This window comes from Perognathus longimembris, chromosome 1 (genome assembly GCF_023159225.1).
Source record: "Perognathus longimembris pacificus isolate PPM17 chromosome 1, ASM2315922v1, whole genome shotgun sequence".
NCBI lineage: Eukaryota > Metazoa > Chordata > Mammalia > Rodentia > Heteromyidae > Perognathus > Perognathus longimembris.
The window spans coordinates 40,681,996-40,697,751 of NC_063161.1; the positions used below are offsets into that span (position 1 = coordinate 40,681,996).

The 15,756-nt window shown below is 36.2% G+C and overlaps 1 long non-coding RNA gene and 1 pseudogene across 1 annotated transcript; one reads left to right on the top strand and one right to left on the bottom strand.

The window, feature by feature from the left end:
- The first annotated feature begins 1,270 nt into the window (after positions 1 to 1,270).
- Positions 1,271 to 2,182, top strand: LOC125354221 (annotated as a pseudogene).
- Positions 2,183 to 2,949: 767 nt separating this feature from the next.
- On the bottom strand, positions 2,950 to 15,537 carry LOC125354230. The gene is made up of 3 exons (XR_007211467.1): positions 15,526 to 15,537; positions 15,275 to 15,280; positions 2,950 to 3,362 (listed from the first exon to the last, which is right to left on the bottom strand). It is a non-coding gene; the product is annotated as an uncharacterized LOC125354230 (long non-coding RNA).
- Positions 15,538 to 15,756: the final 219 nt, after the last annotated feature.

Consider the following 15,756-nt stretch of genomic DNA (forward strand, 5'->3'; position numbering starts at 1 on the left):
TCATTTTATCTTGGTCCATTAAGCTATTTAGTGCCACTAGCACCCCCTTCTGCACCCCTGCCTTACATGTACATCTTCATTAGCTGGCTCTGGCCAATTACTACCTGTAGATCAACTCCTTCCAGCCTGTCCATACAACTCTATCTGTTCACCTGTTTCTGCATCCTGGATCTTACAAGCCATGATTCTCAAATTCTGAAATGCAGATATGATCATAGGATCTAGTGCAAATACATATTCTGATTCCATAAGATTGATGATGAGATTGTGAATTTCCAATAGCCATCTTTATAATGGTCTGGATGCTGGTCTGTACCCCACTTTGAGTCTTCCTGGGTCATGGGGATTTATTGCTACATGTTCATGAAGAATATCCCCTAAGTGTTTTCAAGGTTGTATCTCACACCAATTTCACATCTGGCATATGTAGTCCATGAAATGTCAAGGTAAATTGAATTGTCCAGTCTGATCATTTCCATGTAGTTTCATATTCTACTTCGTATATCAGAATGTGGCTTCTGATATTTCCATTTGTAGATATTAGATCCAAAACATGGGAAAAGCAGAAAAAGAGTGGGCCAGATAACTCAAAGGCTGAAATAAAGATAATATTAGATGAGGAAAGAAAAAATGAATACTGCTTCCGATAAAGGAAATTTTATCCTCCCATGCAGAAAATCCCCACTTACCTACTCTACAATCACAATCTCACAATAGCTAATTCTCTTGCTTCTCCAGGAGACACTTGAGTGACTCTCTTATATTAGGTCTTTCCCCATCAGCAAGGTGACTAAGCTGGATTTCCATAGCATCTGGACATATTTCACAGTTACACTGTTCATCTATCAAAATGTATCCAGCTCACGCCTGTAATCTTAGCTACTCGGGAGGTCGAGATCTGAGGATCGTGGTTCAAAGCCAGCTGTGGCAGGAAAGCCCATGAGACTCTTATCTCCAATTACCACTAGAAAACCGGAAGTGGGGCTGTGGCTCAAGTGGTAGAGTGCTAGCCTTGAGCTGAAGAGTCTGGGGACAAGTGCCCAGGCCCAGAGTTCAAGCCCATGACTGACAATAAAATAAGAAAGGAAGAAAAGAAGATGGAAGTCTGAGGCAGGAGGATTAGAAATTTGAGGTTAGCCTTTCCCTCAGAAAAAAAATAATAACATGAATTTTAAGACATAGAACACAGCTCTTCCCTCGCCATTTTAAATCTAGCTCCATACAAAGCTCCGCCGCCGCCACCCAGACTATGTGCCAGCACCCTTCGACCCACCATCCCACCACCATGGAGGACATGAACGAGTATAGCAACATAGAGGAATTCGCAGAGGGATCCAAAATCAACGCGAGCAAGAATCAGTAGGATGACGGTAAAATGTTTATGGGACGCTTGAGCTGGGATACGAGCAAGAAAGATCTGACAGAGTATTTGTCTCGATTTGTAGACTGCACAATTAACACAGATCCAGTCACTGGAAGAACAAGAGGATTTGGATTTGTACTTTTCAAAGATGCTGTTAGTGTTGATAAGGTTTTGGAACGGAAAGAACACAAACTGGATGGCAAATTGATAGATCCTAAGAGGGCCAAAGCTTTAAAAGGCAAAGAACCTCTTAAAAAGGTTTTTGTAGGTGCATTGAGCCCAGATACTTCTGAAGAACAAATTAAAGAATATTTTGGAGCTTTTGGAGAGGTCGAAAATATTGAACTTCCCATGGATACAAAAACAAATGAGAGAAGAGGGTTTTGTTTTATCACATATACAGATGAGGAGCCAGTAAAGAAGTTGTTAGAAAGCAGATACCATCAAATTGGTTCTGGGAAGTGTGAGATCAAAGTTGCACAACCCAAAGAGATGTATAGGCAGCAACAGCAACAACAGAAAGGAGGAAGGGTGCCGCAGCTGGAGGAAGAGGTGGTACTAGGGGTCGTGGCCGAGGTCAGGGCCAAAACTGGAACCAAGGATTTAATAACTATTATGATCAAGGATATGGAAATTACAGTAGTGCCCATGGTGGTGATCAAAACTATAGTGGCTATGATGGATATGATTATACTGGGTATAACTATGGGAACTATGGATTTGGACGGGGATATACAGACTACAGTGGTCAACAGAGCACTTATGGCAAGGCATCCCGAGGAGGTGGCAATCACCAAAAATAATTACCAGCCATACTAAAGGAGAGCATTAGAGAAAGCAGGAGATGCTAAAGAAACCCATCTTACAGGACTATATTGAAGATTTGGTCTTCTGTTGATCTGATTATTTTGTAAAGACTTTCTAGTGTATAAGACACAATTGTGTCCAACTGTATATAGCTGCCAGTTAGTTTTCTTTGTCCTTTGTTATGTGTTATGACTCAATGTGGATTTGTTTATAAAAACTTTTATTTGTACAATTTCATGTTAAATCTCAAATAAATGCTTCCTTATGTGATTGTTTCTGCGTCAGGTACTACATAGCAGTGTAAAAAAAAATTTTAAAGAAGCAATAATTAAGGCAGTTTATTTTGTAGGAAGTTGGTCCATAGGAAGGAATTGTGGTCCTTTATAAATAGCCAGCCACAGTGCAAGTATATTCTCTGCTTCTCAGGCTTGATTTTCCTGTTAACTAAGACTCAAATAATGTTCTTTTCCTCTCTGGTTATCTAAGACTATCTTCAAAACTTAAGTCATAGTATTGTGGTTACAAGTTTTGCAGTAGACTTTTGGGTTGTATTCTTAAAGAGAAAGAGTTGAGCTGATGATGTAGCCGAGTGACTAGCACTCCCTAAAAACAATTTTTAGCAGCATAACTTGTTCATAATTCTTTGGCAAACCACGTATAACTTCCTAATTGCTTTGGGTAATCTGGTCTGCTAGAAAAAAAAATTGGTTAGGGTACATCATGACTTTAGTTCTTTTAATTATGAAAGAAGTCTCCAGATGACCTTGAGGAAGAAATTGTCCATTATAGTTTCATCAACAGATTAAGATTTGGGTTTCTGTTTAGTTGTCTTCTGTTGATAGGTCTCAGCCACCGGCAGATGAACAAGATGTTTCCAGGTGAGCATTTTGAGGAGTTCGTTAGCTTGTGTTGAGTTCTTAGGGAAGGTCAACACTAGTAGGTCTCACAGCGCATTTTTGATGCATGAATTAATAAGCATTTCTATATTCAGACATAGGAAGGAACAGTGGGGGAAAAATGCTTAAATCTTGGGTTTGTTGATGGAAGGTTAAATGTGGTTGAGTGTCATAAGAGCTTCTGGTGCATCAAAAGTTTTAGTTTTTAAAGGAAATTTGGCTGACAATTTTTGAGTTTATTCAGTATGGTTGGATTTGGGGTTTTCCATGTTCCCACATAGGCTGTTAGGATTGACCTGGAAATCATCCCGTACATGAAAATAAGCCATACTCAGAAAGACAAGAACCATGTGTTTTTTTCTCATATGCAGAATCTAGATTCTGAAGAGAAGACATGAAATAAAAGGAAGACTATTTGGGAAGAAGAAGGAGACAGAGGAAATCAAGAAGTAATGGAGGCTATATAATCAAAGTATGTTAGAGTCATGTACGAAAATGTGAAACACACCTTTGTACATTTATGTAAACTTTCTTATTTACCCACATACCAGTGCCAGTGCTCTTCATTCTATTAGTTTCATGCGCCAAATTCTGACTGAGAACCTCATTTCATGTTTGTGTTGGGTATATATGTGCTGTCCTTCAAATTTTTTAGTCCTATTTCCCAAAGATTTTATTTTATGAATATATTTTTTAAATGTAGATGTCTAGGCTAACAGATTTGTCTTCCAACATTTTTAAACTATTGTTCCATTGTATCTTAAAATGACAAGTGTGTGGCCATTTGTGCTTGTTTTCTTTTTTTCTGAAAATATTTTTTCCTTTTTGTGATGTCTTGTAATTTGATTACGATGTGCTTGGTGTGGTTCTATTTGCGTTTTTGCTGCTTGGGTTTATTGAGCTTTCTTGCATTTGTGAATTTATAAGTTTCAACAACTTTGACAAAATTTTCCCTCTTTACAGAATTCCAAGTTTATTTTTTTATATTATCTCACAAATAACTGACAATTAACTTTTATTTTTGTCCTATTTTCTCCTTTTGGCCTTCAGTTTACATTGTTTCTATCACTCGATCTTCAAGATCACCTATCTCTTCTTTTTTTTTTTTTTTTTTGCCAGTCCTGGGCCTTGGACTCAGGGCCTGAGCACTGTCCCTGGCTTCTTTTTGATCTTAGTACTCTACCACTGAGCCACAGCGTCACTTCTGGCCATTTTCTATGTATGTGGCGCTGGGGACTCGAACCCAAGGCTTCATGTATACAAGGCAGGCTCTCGTGCCACTAGGCCATATTCCCAGCCCTATCTTTTCGTCTGTACTATCTAATCATTGAATCATAACTATTGTTTTACAAATATGTAAAAATATAATTTAGTCATTGATGAAAATCATGCTTGTTTTTCAAATACTTCTCATTTATTTCTTCATTATGCTCATATTTTCCTTTAAATATTTGAACATACCTACTATTGCATCTTTGATGTTTACTGCTATTTTTATTATCTTGGTTACACCTAGGTCTGTTTCTATTGACTACTTTTCTGATGTATGTAATCATGTTTTTCATTATAAACTGTAGAATATGATCAATATTGCAGTAAGCAAGAAAAACAGCCCGAGTGGAGGATGTCTGGCACAAATAACAATGTCAGTGATGACATTTGAAACTTGTACTTGACCCAGAATGGAATAAACCAATGACCAAGGAGTCAGGTCTGATAAGAGAGGGGTAAGAGTCCTTGAACACTTTTTTAATCTTCTGAATATTAAAGACATTCTACACAATTGTATTAAGATACAAATTTTAAGGGAAAAGTATCAATTATTCAAAGAAAATGCTTAGTGAGTTGAAAAACTAGAGTAAAAATACCTTTAATGTTATATTTAATTATTACCAAATTTAATTTTTTATTCTTCGTTCAGACATTGCTTTCATATGAAAGCTATTGAGAAAACACCACAGTTTTTTTAAAGAAGTGATTCCTAATGTTCAGTCATATTAAGAACATGTGAAAAGGAAAATTTTTTTGCCAGTACAACTGTTTTTAATGGAGGAAATTAGATCTTTTTTTAAAATGAGCCCTGAGTCATGTGCCTTTAATTCCATGGGTACTGTTGAAATAACTTTTAATGAAAAGTTGTCCTTTGAGTACATTTAATTGTCTGCTTCATAGCCCATCAGATTTAGGAGAATGAGAATGCATATGAGAATAGTTTTTAATACCTTTGAATTTTAGCCAGATGTGTTTATTTATCTTCTAACTCTTACAGTTAGGAGAAAAACTTCTTCTTAGAAAGGGGAGAAGAGAGAAGAAGGAAAGGTAGAAGGAAAGAGAACCGCTAGAGGGAGGAAAGGGTGAAAGAGAAGAGAGAAGGGGAGGGGAGAGATAGGGAGGGGAAAGAAAGGAAGGGAAAATAATCCAGGCGACTTAAAAGTATGACTTATTTTTTCTGTTTGAAACATAGATCTGTAGTTTGACTATGTAACAAATGAGGTCACAGGAAAATTTATTATTGTTCCAACATGTCTGAGAACCCACAAAATCTTGTCAGATGTACTTGTCAATCAAAGATCTAGCCTGCCATGGTGATGTTTGTACCCTTACCTGCTCAACGTGTTCTTCTCATTCTTTGAAACTTTAAAATACAGAGTACTTGAACATTTAAAATGCTTGTAAGTCTGTTTGTATTTGAAGCCTTGTGTTTGTTTTTTCTTAGCAGAGCAATGGCTGTATGTGGTATATGATGTTGTCCTCCTGTTTCTTACAAGCAATCATTGGTCCTATCTCTGTCCCCTGAGATAATATATTTCAAGGCCATGTAGGAAAATTCCAGACATTAAAGTTAATTAAGAAATATGTCTAATTATTCCTACTTGGATATTTTCAAAGGGCATTAAGAGATACTTTTGGTCATCTCTGTTTATCTTTTACTTTTATGGCTATCCTCATAAAACGCTTAGGCTGACAAAATTCTCTTCAGTTCAAAATCTTGTTAAGGTTTCAGATTGATCTTCTTTAACTCTATACTTTTCAGTCATTCTGAATTTCATATGGAAGCACAGAATGAATTGAGAAACTAAATTGATGTATTTTGTTGTACCTTATCAAGCGCTCATACCAGCACAGTATATTAGAGTATTGATTCATTCCTTTATTGAGTTACCAGAGCTTTAGCACATAAAACTAATCTTAAATATGAAATAAAGTGAATTTAGGAAAATCATTTTAATTTTATCAGCTTGTCTGTGTGTGTCTATGCCATTAGTCTTAAAATACAAGAGAGGGAAGGTACTCCTTCCCTTTAATGATCTTATGTATTTTTGCCAAATTGCTCTTAAATTATAAGCATGTAAAGCATAGAAATATTCGTGAAATATAAGACTAAAAACACAGAAATTCACTTTCACTTTTTCAAATGATCCCACTCCTGAGATATAACCATTGCTAACATTTTGGTTATGTCAGAATAAAATTTCAAACATTTGATAAAGACTGAAAACATTATCTGTGGTGTTTTTACTATTGGAATTGCGTTGGTGCTTGTATTCTAATTTAAAAAATTACATAATAAATATTAGCATCTTATTCAAAATATATTACATTTACTTACTGAAGCTTTAATTTTATATATTTCATTAAAAATTCACAATTTTATTTAAAGATCTAACCTATTTTACTAAATTTATTCTAGATATCTTATGTTCTTGATAATATTATGAAGAAATTTCTTTTAAAATATATTTCCTCTTTGGTGGTATAAGCAAATGCTCTCTAATTTTGCCCAGTAATCTTTTATTAATTATAACAGCTTTCAAATGGATTGTTTGGAGTTCATCATGTGTAAATTGTGATGACTAAATATCTTCTATATTTGTACCTTTATTATTTCTTTTTTTTTTTTTTTTTTTTTTTTTTGCCAGTCCTGAGGCTCGGACTCAGGGTTTGAGTACTGTCCCTGGCTTCTTTTTGCCCAAGGCTAGCACTCTATCTCTTGAGCCACAGCGCCACTTCTGGCTTTTTCTATTTATGCGATGCTGAGGAATGGGACCCAGGGCTTCATGTATGTGAGGCAAGCACTCTATCACTAAGCCACATTCACAGCCCTTGTACCTTTATTTCTAGATTATATTTTAACAGCCTTTTGAAACTTTTAGAACAACATCAAATAGCAATGTTAATAAGATAAATTCTGTTAGTCCCAAGAGTAATTTGGCTGTTTCTAGTTGCAAATATGAAATTTCATGGCTCTGTTGTAGGGCCAAATGACAGAATGCCAAAAATGAACCCTGTGCAGCCTTATTGCTGAGTTTCTTCTTTATGATTATTATGTTCAAATAACTGTCAAAGGAGGCTTCAGTTTAATATGTCCATGTATGTATACAATGCATCTTTACCAGAGTTACCTTTCCATCCTTCTCCCCTACCCCACATATCCTGTTTCCCATCAGTATCCTCAAGTTTCCAAGTTCCATTTTCATATAGGTACACTGAGCTTTATGACTGTACTCTCCCACATTTACTCTTTTCATTCTCCTTGCCCCATACCCTTAGTCAAGACACCTCTCCACTACCTAATATTCTTTTTATTAAACTGTGCATTAATTGTTCAAATGAGTTCCACTATGAAATCTTATTCTTATGTAATCATAACTACTATGTTTGATCATATATTATATATGTGTGTGTTTGTGACTCTGTGTTTACATGTATGTTTATATTTTGTCCATTTTATATATGAGAGAAAATATAGCCCCTCTTTCACTCAACTATTTCACTCAAAATATTCTCCAGATCCATCCATTTCCTGAAAAATGACATAATTTCATTTTTTCTGATAACTAAGCTGTGTAACTAAGCTGTGTGTATATCACACACACACACACACACAACACACAAACATACATTTTTGATCCAATTATTGTTTTAGGACATCTGGGCTACTATGAATAGTGCTGCAATAAACAAGGATGCTTTCGTCCTAAGCTGTGATCTTGCCGGCCCACATTCCTCATCTTTAAAATGGACATTATAGTAGTTTCTACCTCATGTGAGGAATAAATAAATTCATATTTTGTGGATATCACTTATATGAGTTTTGGTACCTCAGAAAGCCTGTTCATGTTTTATTTCATCGCCATCTTTTTGACAACTTCCGAGTAATGGAAAATCTTGGACAACAGCAATGTACTAGTTTAACACATTCAACCACTGAAGTGGAGCACTTCAGGGCTTTTCTTTTTTTCTTTTTTCCTTTTTCCACGCTGAAATATATTAAATTAGCACAATGTTTTCTGTTACAACATTTTTCTAAGGAATATTGTTTATTCTTTGGAGCCTGTGTAAATCAGAACCACTTGTATTTTTAGAGATGATGGCTGCTGGGAATGGAGTGCTGGGGTTTTAGTAGTTCTTAGTGCTATAAAGCCTATTGCATAACCTGACTCCTCTGTACCATTTACTCAAAAGCAGCACTGTTATTTATTGTTTGAAAGAACTGGATATTGACCAAACATGGTCAATTTCCTCCTTATATCATACTCAGCCCACATACAGTTGGTAGGGAGCTCCAGGAAGACCTGACAGCGAGATTTTGGAGTAGTTTAGGCCCTGGCTTCAAAAACATTCTTTTTCACACAGTCTCATTCCCTGTCTCCTGCATCCCCAAACAAAAATTCCATATATGTGCTAATATCTACAAATTTCTTGGCTTCAGCCTTGATCTCATCCTGCTCAATTTCATGAATCCAACCACTGATTTCTTATTCCATTCCTATGGTTAAGCAGAGTGTTTCTAATATCACAACATGAGGTCTGTTGATTTGAGAGGTAAATTAGTAGGGAGTTTCAAGTATTAGATTTCAAAGTCTGGTAAATACCTGTGTTAATTCATCTGAAATTAACTCTTCCCTATTTTTCCTCACTAGAGTAAATGGAATTCTGTTCTTTCACTTGCTCAAGAACAAAAACTGCTTTCTGTCAAGTCATCATTGGTTATTTCACACCATCTCCCCACCGCCATTTCTACCCAAGGCCTCATCACCTGTCCAACTATTTTCACAGTCTCTTAACTGCTTTCTCTACTGCAGTCCTCAATACATGATCTCTGTTCTAAACTTGCGATTACAACAGAGCCAAGAATGTAAACTCCCTCTTCATGTGCCTCTATCCCAAACCCTCCATTTGGTCTTCCACCTTGAATGGAATAAAGCTCAAATGTCATATTGATTCCTCCCCTCATCCCTGATACCCCATCTCTGACATGATCCTAAATGACTCCTTCCACAAGAGCTTCCTGCGATCGTTCTCCAGGCTCAGCATCTTTACTCTTTTTTTTTTTCACTGCGTACTAGATGAATTGATTGCCCTTAGGTCTCTCCACTTAAAATTACATCCTATCATATAAAATGCTCCCTGTCCTCTACCCTACTTGTCTTCTGTTCACTATCTCTGTATTACCGCTCTCCATATAATTTACTTTTATCGGACACATTTCTTGTTTCCTTGTTTCCTGTTTCTCATTGGCATATAAATTTCAGGAGCATGGGAACTTTATTATGTTCAGGAATATAACCCTCAAACTTGGGAAAATACTGCATTTAGTAACTATTCAATACATATTTGTTAGGTGAATGAACATTATAATGAATGTCCTTATCATAATGAGCTAGTACATACCTGAAAAATGCATGAAAACTAATCATTGCCATGTGTCTCTTGGTTGCTAACTATGGACTAAGGTTTCTGTAGAGTTTCTGAGAAAGAAGCACATTGTTCAATACAATCTTACTTCTTTTAGACAGAGAGGCAATCGTTGGTCTGCAAGGTAACTCTATTTTTAATTTGAGAAGATACCATACTGTTTTTCATAGTGTTGCACCTTTTCTGTTCCTATTGACAACTTACAAAAATGCTTCAATTTCTCTGAAACCTCACTTATTATTACTTTTGTAATTCTCATGCCAAGGCCTTGGACAGGATGGAAATAGTAAGCTGCTGTTCAACTGTTATAAAAAGTTTCAGTTATTCAAGATGAAAAGGCTCAAGACATTGGTGGTACTGTACTGTACACTTGGAAACTGTTACTAAGTGGATCTCATGCTGTGTGTTCTTAGCACAATAAAGGAAGTTAAGGCCTACCATTGATAGGGTATGTAAAATATTTCTGACCTAACTAGCTAAACTATACATTGCTACAGCACTGATGCTAATATGCTTAAAGGTACCAAATGGCAAGTATTTTGTGTGATTATTTCAGTCTCTGAGCAACCATGGCAAGCAGGTCTTCTGATTAGCCCATTCTGCTGATGAAGATGTGAACACTAAGAAAGAAAAAATAACTTTCCTGAAGTCTTTCAGTTTTTGCAATAGCAGGGAATGAAGTGGGTCAGCCTTAGATGAAGTTCAGACTCTTAACCACTGTGAAATACAGTTGGTACAAATTACCCTGTGGATTGAATAAGAACAAAAAAATATTTACAGTTTATCTTCCAGGAATCCAACAGCTTGCTCCTGTGACTCCTTATTCATGGTGACATTTTCATTTTATGCTATTAAGATTTTGCTAAGTTTTAGAAATAGACCTACAGAGTAGAGTTCAAGAACAAAAGAAACTATTGATTGGATCATAGCTCATGTTTTTCTCTAAAAGACTTAAGACTACTAAGCAAAATCCATATACTAGAAGGAAAGTTTTTTAATTATCTCATAAATGAAATGGGCCAGGGTAAGATGAGTTAGGGGAATATGAGCCACAGTATCCTGTGAAGTGATAGAAAAATTTCCATCTTACATTTTTAGTTCCAGAGCAAAGGGGAAATTCATCACCTACAAGATTCAGTGTTCATAAACTTACCAAGCCCACTCTTCCAGAGAACAGCTTGTGCTGTCACTGAGAAAATCAAGAAAAATTTTTGAACACTTTCCAAAACAGGAAGAGCATATCTAAAAACTGAGGAGCAAAGATGATACATATGAAAATCCTAATGCTTTCTTCCTGTGCACTTTATTTGTAAAGAAAACCACACAGCCTCAAATATCTACTAGAAATGTTACTCTGTAAACATTTCCTTGGTATTTGACCATATCTGACAAAAATATATGGACATATAGATATAAATAGATATAGTTATCTGGGAAATTTTTGTACTTGGGGTTAAGTTTGAATTGCTAGTACATTCATATATTAGGGGTATAGATTTAGAAGAATTTTATATATTCTACAAAGAAATCATGTATATAGATGTTACAGAACAGTATTCTAGTTGATATTAAAGAACAATGTGGCTGAACATGTTTTCCATTCAGATAGGTTTGAATCTCAGATCCACCATTTACTACCAGAATGATATCTGATGAGTTGCTTCATCTTTAAGAATTGAACTGTACCTTCCTAGTCCCTAGCAGTTCTCCTGCAACTTTGGTGATTTTTTTGTGTGTGTGATATTTGTCTTTCTGAGTTTACCTTAGTCCCCTTAACATCATCTCCAGTTCTCTCTATGTTTATACAAATGACATAACTTCACTCTTTTTATGGCTTAATAATAATCTGCATATATATGTATATATAGTGCATAAGGCTATCTAGGATTGTATGTAATCAATTAATGGACATATAGACTGGTTTCATAATTGACTATTGTGAATGGTACTATAAATAAGGATATGCAGCTATCTCTACTGAACGCTGACTTATATTACATCACAAATATGCTACACAATTAGTTAGCAAAAAGACCACAAAATTAATGATTTTGTTGAGTTACAATATTCTTTTGAGAAGACCCAATGAGGTGTTTAAGGAAGAGAAATTGTACTCATTTAATTTACAAATGGATAAAGTGCTTATGGATATATACATACTTATGGTTACATATATATGGAAAAACAGATTCACACAGAAAATGTAAACATTATGAATATTAGCCACAAAATAATTATTTATATTCAAACAATTGCTTTTCAGGGCAATCATTTATTCTAAATTGTAGTACTTATGTAAAAAACTACACAAACCATTATTTGTAATGAGTTTTACCATTTACAAAAGTATCACCAAGTATTTCAACATTTAATTTCCTATTCATTGATCAGCTAAATTGGCAGGAATCTTGGAGAAAGTCTTTCCAAACAAATGTTATCATAATAGTTATTAAGTTAAGAGTAATTCCTTGAATAACACATTATTTTGTAAATTGAGCATTGGCAACAAAGAAAAGTTTTAGTATTATCCTACTGCGGAAGTAAAATGTCGCTACATAGGAAATTGTCAAATAGAATTTTCTTCATTATTAGATACTACCATGGAATTTTTTTTATTGTCAAACTGATATACAGAGCGGTTAAAGTTTCATACTTTAGGCATTGGATACATTTCTTGTACTGTTACCTCCTCCCTCATCCCCCCTCCCCCTTTCCCTTTCCCCCCATGAGTTGTTTAGTAGATTTACACTAAACAGTTTTGCAAGTATTGCTTTGGTAATCGTTTGTCTTTTTTACCCTGTGTCTCTCGATTTTGGTATTTCCTTACAGTTTCTTAGTTCTAATACCTGTATACATGGTTTCCAATATACTCAGATAAGATACAGAGATAGTGAAGGTGCGACCACAGGAAGGGCATACAATGGGATCATCAATAATAGAAGCTACAGTTTCATATCGCATGATGAAAGTAATTACAACAGTGATATAACAGTCGTTTCCATAACATGGAGTTCATTTCACTTAGCATCATCTTTTGTGCTCATAAGGGTATAGCTATTGGGCTCTTGTGATCCTCTGCTGTGACTAGCCTAAACCTGTGCTAATTATTCCCTGTGAGGGAGACAATAGAGTCCATGTTTCTTTGGATCTGGCTCACTTCACTTAGTATAATTTTTTCCAAGTCCTTCCATTTCCTTTCAAATGGGGCAATGTCATTTTTTCTGATAGAGGCATCAAATTCCATTGTGTATATGTACCACATTTTCCTGATCCATTCGTCTACTGAGGGGCATTTGGGTTGGGTCCAAATTCGAGCTATGACAAATTGTGCTGCGATGAACAGTGTTGTGCTGGTGGCTTTAGTGTGTTCTTGTTTGTGGTCTTTTGGGTAGATGCCCAAAAGTGGGGCTGCTGGGTCATAGGGGAGCCTTCTGAAGAATCTCCATACCGCTTGCCAGAGTGGCTGAACCAGCTTACATTCCCCCCAACAATGAAGTAGGGTTCCCTTTTGGCCACATCCTCTCAAACATTTGTCATTGTTAGTTTTCTTGATATAGGACATTCTTACTGGAGTGAGATGGAATCTCAATATTGTTTTGATTTGCATTTCTTTTATGGCCAGTGATGTAGAGCACTTTTTCATATGTCTCTTGGCCATTCTCATTTCCTCATCAGAGAAGTCTCTTTTTAATTCTTTAGCCCACTTGTTGAGGGGGCTGTTGGTTCTTTGAGGTTTTGTTTTGGAGGAATTTACTTTTTTTTAGTTCTCCATATATTTTAGATATGAGGCCTTTATCAGTTGTATACCATAGAATTTTTTAGTTCAAAAGATCAGCCAGGCCCAGTGACTCACATCTATAATACTAGCAACTCAAGAGTCTACTACTCAGAGGATCATAGTTTGAAACTAGCCCAGACAGAAAAGACTATGTGACTCCTTCTCCCAAATAACCAGCATAAAGCCAGGCTGGAGGTGTGCTTCAAGTGGTAGATATCAGCCAAGCAAGCAAGCCAAGCAAATACAAGGCTCTGAGTTCAACCCTCAATACTGGAAAAAAGTAAAAATGAAACATTCCATTCACAATGATGCTAAATGATCTAGTATACTTTTTTAGATTTATTTGAAACCGGAGCAGAGTTTTTGTTGTTTTGTGTTTGTTTGTTTAATTTTTTTTGCCATTCCTAGGCCTTGAACTCAGGGCCTGAGCACTGTCCCTGGCTTCTTTTTGCTTAAGGCTAGCACTTTGCCACTTGAGCCACAGCACCACTTCTGGCCGCTTTCTGTATATGTGGTGCTGAGGAATCGAACCCAGGGCTTCATGTATACAAGGCAAGCACTTTTGCCACTAAGCCATATTCCCAGCCCCAGTTTTTATTGTTAATTAGCTTTCAGCCACTGCAACAAATACTTGAGATAATCAAGTTAAAAAGTAGAAAAGTTCATTTGACTCACACTTTTGAAAGTTTCAGACCATAGTCAATTGACCTAGTTGCTTCTGAGGTTATGGCAAGATCACATCCCATGTTAACAGTATGTGGCAGAGAAATCAGAGGAAGGACCAGGAAGCAGAAAAGAGAATAATGGTCCACCATTGTCAATATCCCCTTTAAGGGCCTGCCTCCATTACCTAACTTCTCCCTAATAGCTCTCACATCTTAAAGTTTTCAAGAGCTCTCAATAGCAACATGGGTCTGAGGACAAAACTTTAACACAGAAGCCTGTGGGAGACAATTATCTAGACCATAGTACTTATGCTTCAAGACTCAAAGAGGAATTAAAGAGGGCTATGGACATGTATTATTAACAGAACACTTGCTTATCATGTGAAGAGTCCTAGATTCAATCTCCAGCAACAACAACAAACATAATTCTTGTCTTAAAGTAATTAAAGTCAAAGGTTATCAGGAGACATACCAATATAACTATATAATTTTGATGTAACATTGATTACCAATTATTTTCAGGTCTTAATCTACAACAATTGAGGAAAAGCAGGCTGAAAGATTACAATATGAAAATATGACATTACTTACACTTCTCAATGCCCCCTGGGCTCCAAGAAACTCTTAAGAGGAAACTATAGGCATCTAAGATGGTTGTCTTTGTGATTAGTGCAAAGAATGAAGGTAATGCTGATTCTCATATTTATTGATGTGCTTTTCCCTACCCAGTTGTATGGCAGCTGTGTGGGCTTAGGCTGAATTGAAGAAGAATTGGAACTCACAGAGTTTGGAATTTTTCCAAAATATGTAGCCTTGCAATTGTGTGTCAAGAGACTTGAGAATGTGTGCCTCAAGTGACAATCAATGTAGTGACTGTAACTGCTGTTTCCAAATTAAGACACGGCTGTCCTTACATTTGTCCATGTGTCAAAATCAACATACATTTTATAGGATTTGTGTCTGTGGACCCAAAACCAAAGTCATCATTCTACAAGCAAAGTTAAATATCTCTTTTCATGGGAAGTGAGAAAGAAAGTGATACCAGCCTTAACATTGATCTGTGAACTTGTTTCTATTCTTTATGTATGTAACCTATGCAAATATACTTTACCACAAGCATCTCATCTTTGCCTATTTTAAAAGAAGAACTTTATTGTGAAGGGCATGTAGATAGTGAGTGGGTCCCTTCAACAGTGCCAAGTTAGTCAGAGTGACTTTGTGCTCTAGAAAGGTTCTTGACAGGGCTGGGAATGTGGCTTAGTGGTAGAGTGCTTGCTTTGCATGCACAAAGCCCTGGCTTCGATTCCTCAGCACCACATACACAGAAAAAGCTGGAAGTGGCACTGTGGCTCAAGTGGTAGAGTGCTAGCCTTGAGCACAAAGAAGCCAGGGACAGTGTTCAGGCCCTGAGTCCAATCCCAGGGCTGGCAAAAAGAAAAAAAAAAAAAAGGAAGGTTCTTGACAAGGAAAGGACACCCTAATCCATCCTTTATTTCACAAGACACAGGTTTCTTTTGATCTCAAAGCAAATAAGCAGGTCAAGATAAT